Here is a 9,384-nt window from a genome sequence, read left to right as displayed (position 1 = left end):
TGCTTGGCATTGTCTAAGTACTTAAAAGCAGGCCAGACTAAGCTGGCCTGGAAGGTTAAAAAGTTATTACCTGAGATGAACACCATCCACAGCTCCATGGAAACCTATTTCTTCCTTCCTGAAAAGAAGGCAATGGAAGATTATCCAGCTGATTTTTATGGTGCCCTATACGACTAAAATCTATTAATACATATTTGATCTTCAATATCAGGGTAAGGTTTTCATCTATTTAATATTTCCAGTTATGGACCAGGAATGACATATTTGGACAGAAATGCTCTGAATTGGTTCTCCTTTAGAGAGAACAAAACCTACCAGCATCTTGGTTTGACTTGGGTATGGGATCCAGGACTTATTCATGGTTTTCTCACCAAGGTCTCCATCTGCTTAAGTCAAGTATGATGCTTAGTAGGAAAAGTTGTGACTTTGAAGAGTGCCTTAGTTATATTTTCCTAAATACCCATTGATGGAGTTTATTATACTGTCTTAACCACAGTGGTGTTAAGTCCATAAAGATGGTTCCAAATTTTTCTATTTTTTTTTTGCATAGTGTTGAGAAAGTCATTCTTTCCCTCTTTGCTTCTGTCTGTTTGAAAAATAAAAGGATTGAGCTAAAAATCTGAGGAGATATCTCACTACAATGGAGAAAATAACATGGAGTGTATTTGGTATAAAATTATTAGTTCATGGACTGTCAAAAGGGAAAATTTATCTTTGAAGAAAAAGAACTGCAGAAGTATATAATCAGAATTCATCCAAATACCGCCACCTCCACCATGTGTGTGCTTGTGGGCACACACAAACACAGACACACACAGATGTACACAGACACCACACACATACACACACACACACACACACACACACACACACACACACACACACACAAATCACTGTATCATTGTCAAGGAGAAAAAAAACTAATGACAATGTGCTATGTTAACTGTGAACCAGTGAAGGAATAAAGAACCTGCCTTGTTACATAGCCTAGGAACTGATAAAAGAATAAACTTGCAAGTGGCTATGATTGGCAGTTATTCTCCAAGTGTCCAGACTTCTATAGGACATAATGCAGTGTTTTATGAAATCCAGAATGTCTAAGGGGCAGTACATAATATTATACCACAGTGTTATGGGTCAAAGTAACTTTTCTTAGACAAACAGGCATTGAACGAGAGAAATCATTCTAAAAAAGTTAGTGTTCCCCTGAGTAGATTTTACATTCTTCTGGCCAAAAGATTCTCATCGTTACTTCTGAATAATTAAAATAGAACTCTACAGTTGTCATGTTCTTCAGTAAGTGTGCTGTGGGATAATGCTCTTGTACACTGGCCGAATAAAACACTGATTGGCCAGTAGCCAGGCAGGAAGTATAAGCAGGGCGAGCAAGGAGAATTCTGGGAAGAGGAAAGGAGTAGTCAGGGAGTCTCCAGCCAGATACAGAGGAAGCAAGATGACAAGGCAGAAATGAGAAAAGGTACCAAGCCATGTGGCTAAACATAGATAAGAATTATGGGTTAATTTAAGTGTAGAGCTAGTCAGTAATAAGCCTGAGCTAATGGCTGATCAGTTATAATTAATATAAGCTTCTGAGTAAATATTTTATAAGCAGCTGTGGGACCATGGGTCCAGGCAGGACCAGAGAGCTCTCCCAACTACATTAGTGTGTGGAATATGGCTTTGTCTTTGAAGAAACACTGATTTCCAAAGTGTGGTTGCTGAACCCCTGTGGGTCTCTGATACCATTTAGGAATCCATAGTGTCCTAACTTCTCAGGCTATATATCTACACAAAGTTTGCATTTCTCTTTGTACTTCAACCAAAATAAGAGATCACAACTGACTTCTAAAGCATATATGAGAGTCTAGTTGTTTTCTATTTAGTGAAGATATTTGCAAAAATATGAGTTATCTTCCCACTAATTTGTATTGGACAATGAAGTAAGTTACTTTTCTTTTAAAGAGATGCTATTTACTTCAAAATAAATCAGTTAATTGATTCTTAAAATTATTTAAAACTAATGGTATTAACTTCCTCAGATTTATTTTCTAACGTGTTAAATATTAATAATATTAATAAAAATATAGCTTGCATACTAAAAATAGTCCCTGAGGTTTTCAAATTGAGTATAAAGTGTCCAGATTCAAAAAAGTACTATTACAGAGGACTATTAATTCAAATCTCTCTGAAGAAGTAATCAGACAGTTAATAACAGTAACACCTAACAATAGATAGGTTTCTGATTCCACAGGCATTATATTGTCTTGGAGATATAGGGGCTACTTACCAGGTTTTTAGGTTATTTACTTGGTATAGAATGGGCTGACCAAACAGAAAAGCAATGTCTACTTTTCAGAGTTCTGAATCCCACCACCTTACATTGGATTTGAGCTTTGAGTAAGTCTTGACAGGCAATCAATACCAATGGACACCACACTATTCACATTCTTTTGAGCCTTTACAGTAACCTAAGGACCACAGAAAGTATACTGCACACACACATTATTGAATTGAGTGAACAAAAATTGAGACTAATACAAAGAAGATCCTCTATTGATACTGGTGTGAAATATTACATTGTGAAATATTATCTCTAGGTTGCTGGTTGAAATCTCATCAGTTAGATGTATAAAGTGTGAAAATATCTCTCAGTATTTCATTGGAGTGCGATTTACTGGAAACAGTAAACAGCACAGCTAAGCTTCATCTTCAGAACAAACATATTTATGAGTGTCGGCCAATCTCAGCAAACTAGTCTAATTGAGACAAACTCCAAGATAAATCCATAAAAATCAATTTAGAGTGGTAATACTTTCAAATGAAATATTAAGATAAATAAAATATTGTTGATTTGTACTTAATGTTTTATTTAGAGTTTTAAATAACAAGTTTTAAGAGCACCAGTATTACTCGATTTATTTAAATGAAAAAAAGACACATTGTTTGAAATTCTGAGCAATTGATCAGTTTCCAGTTTAGTTTTCACATTAAAGTAGATGATGTGGGTGTCACCATAAATGGTAGCTCTAACCTTCTGTGCTCAGTAAGACATAGAACGAGCAGGATTTCCTGATGGAGTTTAGAAATGTCTTGTTGTCTTTTTCTTTTTCTTTTTTGGCTGTCCCTTTCTGTGTTACAGCTAATTGGGGGTACATTGTAAATTTGTATTTGCTATGAAGTTGAAAAATAATTCACTATGGTAGAGCAGATCATCACAGGACAATGAATGCTGATATTAGGTAAGTGACACTCTGCAAAGAACTTCAGGACCCCCTCTATTGAGAACCTGGTAATCAGATTGGTGAATACCCTGTCATCATAGAGCCTTCATTCAGTATCTGATGGAAACAGATGCAGAGATCCACAGCCGAGCACCAGGCCAAGCTCCAGAAGTCCAGTCGAAGAAAGGGAAGAGGGATTCTATGAGTAATGGCATCAAGATCATGATGGAGAAACTTAAGATACAACCGAACCAAACTAATGGGAACTCATGAAATTTAGCCCAACACCTGTGGATCCTCCATGAGACTGGACTAGGCCCTTTGCATAAGCGAGACAGTTGTGTACTTTGGTCTGTTTAAGGGTCCCCTGGCAGTGGGAATAGGATCTATCCCTGGTGCATGAGCTAGCTTTTTGGAGCCCATTACCTATGATGGGACACCTTGTACAGCCTTTACGCAGGAAGAGGGGCTTGGACCTGTCTCAACTGAATTTACCAGGCTTTGCTGACTACTCATGGGAGGCCTTACCTTTTCAGAAGAGGGGATAGGGGTGGGCTGGGGGGAAGGCTTGGGAGGAGCAGGAGGAGGGATGAGAGGGGGATCTGTGGTTGGTATGTAAAATGAATAAAAAAAATTTCTTAATAAAATAAGAGAGAATTGCTGTATTTCAAACAAGTGGAGAATTTTTGCCATTAAAGAATTTAGATTTTTCCATAAAATAATTTTGACTCATTTATCACTGTGTTGTTTTTCCTTTACTCTTAAAAATTAATTATTGTTTCATTGTACGTATTTGTGGGGTATGATGATTTGATCCATGTATTTAGTGTGCAATTATCAAGTTAAGATATTTAATATTTCCATCTCCTTAAATAAAAAAAAATTCATCACTCTTTCTCAGACTACCTTAGAAAGAGTTGATGTAGACTGGAGACAGTTATACTTTTGACATAAATCCAACTTTACACTTCCTCTGTTTCAGTGAAATCTGTACCACTGGATTAAGGAATTCCAGCATTTACCACTTGGTGTGGTGAAACTCTAAATGACTCTTCCCTAAAGGATCTCAGTCCAGGGCAGCAGAACAAAAACCTTTCAAAGACCATGCTAAATCAGACCCATCAGCTTATAGCTTGTCCATCACACTACTGTATTTTAAGTAACCAATTATTATGTGAGACTCTAGTTCCATGGCACCAAGGACTTGCAGAAGTTATGAACTCTGTATGATTATAAAAACTGGAATCCTCATTAAAGGACACAGAAAGTTAATTAAAAGATAATTAGAAGGATGAGGATTTTTGACTCTCTGATATTCTCTACTTATTAAATACATCTGGAATGCTGAAAACTATCGTCAATGCAGGTCAAAGATATTAAGAGTTTCTCCTGGTGCGGTTTTAGCCTTTTGGCTTTGTTTGAGAAGAGGAGTCAGTTGTTTATATAACTTTCAGTCTTCTGACATTGTATCAAGAGAAGAAAGGATCAGTCAGTCTGTAACATATCCGTAGTTTCGTTAATCCTATAGGATCTGTGCAGGAAATGCTCAACTACAGATGGAATTTATGTTTACGTTGCGGTGCATTGAGACAGCCCGGATGGAAGGCACTGATCATTATACACAGATTCTAAGTCAACAGGAACAGCTTCTACAATTATCACTTTAGAAAACTAATTAGTTGACTTCTTTATCCTCTTTACACAAAACGGATTTCTCTGGGAACAAGAGCAATAGAAACAGCACTACAGCCAACGGGAAGGTTTTTGGAAATAAAACAATAGAAATGAACACAAACATAATTTATCATTAGGAGAAGATTGCTGGCAAATGAGCCTTCCCCTGAAGATATCCGAAGTGGACGAGCCAATGATTTCTCCAACAGGGAAATGCCTGTCCCTGCCTCTTATCATCTTTACCTTTCTACTGGACTGAGTTTTATCTACTGTAGGAGCAGTCTTGCCCAGGTAGAGAGCCATCACTGTTTAATGGACAGTGTGTGCTGGGAGCCTGATGACGCAGACTGTGTCTCAGACATGTCCGCCATAGTGAGACTGCTGAGGTCTACCGGGCTTTCTTCTCCCCAGAGTTGGATTATTCCTCTTTTAAAACCTTGGCGTCAGCTGAGAGACTTTTCACCCATTTCCTTTTCTCACTTTGGGATTGGATTCTTGTTCCCACGTCTTGAACATCCAGAATCTACTCTCTGCTTCTCTTAAAGTATAAATGATTTTCTCTGACAGAGAAAGAATACTGAGTGATACTAGCATTGTCTGTTCCTGCCCTTGTTTATGTATGCAGAGAGCTTTCCAGAACAGGAAGTGAACAAAAGCAAAGGGAACATGACTCACAAATTCTCCCATCTCTGGATAAAGCCTGCTAAGTTCTCCTCTACTGTCCTCAGGTCCTCTTACTACAAGCACAAGCTGCAGTTAGATTCCAGAACTTCCTGGATGCATTAAATAAATTGTCTGTAGCTATGTATTTGCTGTGGCCCATAAACTAAATTGTCTGTAGCAGAGCTTACTTTTAATGATGAATAACAACCCCATGACATTTTCTGGCACAGAGAGAGCCAGACACAGACACAGAGAGAGACAGAGAGAAGGAAAGACACACACACACACACACACACACACACACACACACACACACACACACACTCTCCATATGCAGCCCTGATTGTCCTGGAATCTGCTATGAAGATCAGGCTGGCTTTGAATTCACAGAGCTCTATCAGTCTCTGCCGCCTGATTATGGGGATTGATGGCATGACCACCACACTTGGCCTTCTGTTATTCTAAAGTAAGTGTTGTATACTGGCAGTTACTGAATTTGGTACCATGTCCAATCATCCACTACAAATATGGACAGTCCCCTCTGTCCAGATTTTTGCTGTGATATGTGAGACATCCAGATGACTGATGTGTCAGCTGGTGTTTCCACAGCATACCTTGTACCAGAAAATACTAAAAGAATAATAACAGCTGACAGCAAACTTTAAAACCAAGAAAACAAATAAAAACCAAATTTGCAGTTTAGATACTTCTGAAGAGAAAATGTTAATCAAATATTTATCTGCTAATGTGGCATTCTTCAAATGTAAACTAGAGTTCTTGGTGTACTATTGATGGAGTTCAGAACATGCTACCCTCAAATGACACACTGGCCATGAGTGGGAGTCTCTGTTTCTCCCATTTGCTCTCTCTAGAAAGTAGACACAGAATCTTGGAGGGCCTCTCTGATTGCTCTTCTCTTCTTTGCTAGAAATCCTTGAGTGATGGTATCTGATCTGGTGTCTAAAAGGAAAGTCAAGGGCATCCAAGCAAATAGGTTGACAAGCTACATCGCCAATAGACAGATTATACCCTTTGTTCTCTAACTATACACTATCCACAGAACAGCACTGTGGTGCCATTTCCTTAAGCTCTCCTTTCTGAAGGCTCCCATGTCACCCAGAACTTACAGGGAAGGAATCTACCTGCCAGTCTTTGGCTAATCTCTCTGGTTATAAAGATTTCAGCCCTGAACCTAACAATGGGCCATGAAAGGTATTACTTTTCTCTCTCACACTAAATTCCAGTTGACTGCAAGAAGATAGTGTTTATTAAGAACTCATTCAACATATATAGAAAGACTAACTTATTTTTATGTCCTGGAAAACAAATACAGATTGAACTGTTGCATGAGTCATGAGGAAGAGGAGAAATGGAATTTACTGCTGCTTGCGTTATAAACCAACTGGGATAAATTCCATCCAAGAACTATTAATCTACACCTGAGCAGCACTCACAAAGAAAGATCCTTACATGTGGTTGTGGAAGCTCCTGTTCCTTTTGTGATTTGTTCTATGGGCTTTGTGTTTTGATATTTTGTTCTGCCCACAATCCAAAACAAATTTATATCCTCTGCATTTCCTCACATGCACCTACACCTGCCCAAGTTTATGTTGAAAAGGCTTTCCTAAGACAGGAAAACTCACTGGAAAGACTGTATCAGTTCATAAAAAAGGACACACACGACCATTCCCTAACATGTTAGGATGCTCTCACCAATAGTCACAGACATGAACATGAACACAGGAGGAAAAAGCATCTTTTTTTATCTTCCTATTGCAGAGGACATAGATATATTTTTCTGGTGAAATTGAGGTGATATCCTATATGTGACTGGAGAAAGAATTAATTATACTCTTTGAATAATAAATTAGTTAAAGAATTCCAAGAATTATAAAAATATTCAGGCATAGAATCCTATTTTTGTATAGTTACCTTAAATATAGAAACCAGAATAGGGACAGAGAATCTTAATACAGAAATGTTCATTTCAGATATTAATTTTAATATTGAAAGAAACTTAAATATCACTCACTAATGGAGGTAGTAACTAAATTATGCTAGCAGAACTGGAGTGTTGACATGCACCTGTAGTCCCAGCACCTAGGGAAACTGAGGCAAGATTGCTAGAGCCCAGAGGTTTTTTTTCCAATTAAGAATTTTTTATTCATTTTACATACCAATCACATATCCACCTCTTCCCTCCTCCCACCCCTCTCCAGCCTCCCCCCACCCCATTCCCTCCTACAAGAAGGTAAGGCCTCCCATTGTGAGTCAGCAGAGCTGGTACATTCAGTAGAGTCAGGTCCAAGCCCCTCCCCCTGCCTCAATGCTGTGTGAGGTGTCCCACCATAGGTAGTGGACTCCAAAAAAGCCATAGAACCCAGAAGTTTTACACTAGCCTGGACAATACAGCAAGATTTTCTTCTCAAAATCTGTCATACAGGAACCTGACAGAACATTTTATTGCAATGTAAGATGGGTAAATCATGAGCATAAGTGTTGCAGCACAGTAGAATACTTTCTTTTTTCTCCTTTTATTGGTTTCTCTCATACATTGTGCCCTTACCACAGTGTTCCCTCCCTTTACTCCTCCCAGTCTCTCCCCCACTTCCCCAGATCCACTCCTCTCCATTTTCCAGAGAGAGAGGGAGAGAGAGAGGGAGAGGGAGAGGGAGAGGGAGAGGGAGAGGGAGAGGGAGAGGGAGAGGGAGAGGAGAGAGAGAGAGAGAGAGAGAGAGAGAGAGAGAGAGAGAGAGAGAGAGAGAGAGAGAACACGAACCAAGAACCCAGGCTATCCACCAAACACAGCTTAACAAGTTACAATAAGACTAGGCACAAACCCTCATATCAAGGTTGGCCAAGGCAACCTAGTAGGAGGAAAAAGGTCCTAAGCACAGCAAAAGAGTCAGAGACATGCCCTTCTCCCACTACTCCCACAACATCATCAAGCTACAAAATGATTATATATTTTTGAGAGAGAGAAGGGGGAGCCTAGCTCAGACCCATACAGGCTCCTTGATTGTTGCTTCAGCTTCTGTCAGCCCCTATGAGGCCTGCTTTGTTGATTCTGTAAGGTACATTATCATGATGTCCTCTGGCTCTTATAATCCTTCCTCCCCAGCCTCTGCAGGGCTCCCTTTGTTCTGCCCTGTGTTTGGTTGTAGGGCTCTGCATCTGCTCCCTTGAAGGATGATGCTCTTCTGATAACACTTGGGTTAGGCATTGTTCCTGTTCCTGGCTATCAAGGCAGTATCAAGCATGGGCTCCTTGTAGTGAAGTGGGCCCCAAGTTGGACCAGTAATTGGTTGGCCATTCCCACAAGTTCTGTGCCACATTACCCCAGCACATCTTGCAGGCAGGACAGATTGTCAGTCAAAGGTTTTGAAGCTAGGTTGATGAGAATACTTTCAATAATCTTGTTAGAAAGGTCAAAAAAGAAATTCTACATATCAATATAAGTCCAACTACATAAAGTATACACATGTGGAGACATGGTTAAAATGTAAACAAACAATAGTTTGTTAGGATGGTGGAATTATGTGTTTTTGTATGTATGCAGAGATGGTAAATACACCTATTAAAGCAAAGTTAACTTTGAACACACTCTGCTGTTAGAGAGGAGACAACACTTTTTCCTGGGTTGGATGGAGATAGCCCCTTCCCTCACCCCAGTCAGCCTTCTTCATGGCTCGAAGAAGTTCACGGGTGATAGAACTAATGTTGTTGTTTAGAAGATGAGGAAAAGAGCCTTGTCCTGTGTCCAAGGGCTCCCAAGTAAGCACAGGGTGATCCAATTTGCTAGAGATTTAGTTCAATACAGTGAGCT

The 9,384-nt window shown here is 39.3% G+C and overlaps 1 protein-coding gene across 1 annotated transcript in view; it reads right to left on the bottom strand.

Annotated features, from left to right (window-relative positions):
• Positions 1-119, bottom strand: part of B3galt1 (beta-1,3-galactosyltransferase 1) — a 135,008-nt gene extending 134,889 nt beyond the window's left edge. The window contains exon 1 of the mRNA XM_059259171.1: positions 71-119. The gene's annotated coding sequence lies outside the window, so the exon portion shown is untranslated. The remainder of the gene's footprint in view (positions 1-70) is intronic.
• Positions 120-9,384: the final 9,265 nt, after the last annotated feature.

The sequence above is a fragment of the Peromyscus eremicus genome, chromosome 4, assembly GCF_949786415.1.
Source record: "Peromyscus eremicus chromosome 4, PerEre_H2_v1, whole genome shotgun sequence".
In the NCBI taxonomy this organism is placed as follows: Eukaryota; Metazoa; Chordata; class Mammalia; order Rodentia; family Cricetidae; genus Peromyscus; species Peromyscus eremicus.
This window is presented reverse-complemented; position numbering and strand designations above follow the sequence as displayed.